This window comes from Chelonia mydas, chromosome 4 (genome assembly GCF_015237465.2).
Source record: "Chelonia mydas isolate rCheMyd1 chromosome 4, rCheMyd1.pri.v2, whole genome shotgun sequence".
In the NCBI taxonomy this organism is placed as follows: domain Eukaryota; kingdom Metazoa; phylum Chordata; order Testudines; family Cheloniidae; genus Chelonia; species Chelonia mydas.
In genome coordinates, this window is record NC_057852.1 from 141,517,647 (window position 1) to 141,518,194 (window position 548).

The window sequence follows — 548 nt, forward strand, 5'->3', positions numbered from 1 at the left end:
TAGGCCCGCTTTGTCCTGGGCCTCCCGGTGCTGATCTCCCTCCCCGTCCAACAGGGCCAATCAGCCCTTGCCCTGGGCGTGGCGGGAGCCAGGTGCCTGGTCTTCAGCTGGAAAGTCCGGTGGAAAAGGGGACCTGGCAGCGCTCCTGCTGAAGTGGCTGGTTTTAAACATTGCAAAGTTGGGATCACTACGGGGGTGTCCTCTTGCCTTTTTCCTCCTGACCCCTGGGCAGGGCCCAGAGAACAAAGTCTGTCCTAGATGGGGTGACCAGATGTCCCGATTTTATAGGGACAGTCCCAATATTCGGGGCTTTGTCTTATGTAGGTGCCTATGCTCCCCCCACCCCCACGTCTGGTCATCCTCATCCTAGATGGGAACGGCCCCTTGCCCCCTCCCACCTCTCCCCCCACCCCGAAGCACTGACTCTGCCACCCATGTGATTGGTGCTGGGTTTGGGCAGGCTGTGGCCGTCATGCTGACCACCTGCTGCTGTCTGGGGCTGCTGTGTGTGGGGCATAGGCCCAGCCGCCAGTCGCCCTGGGGCCATG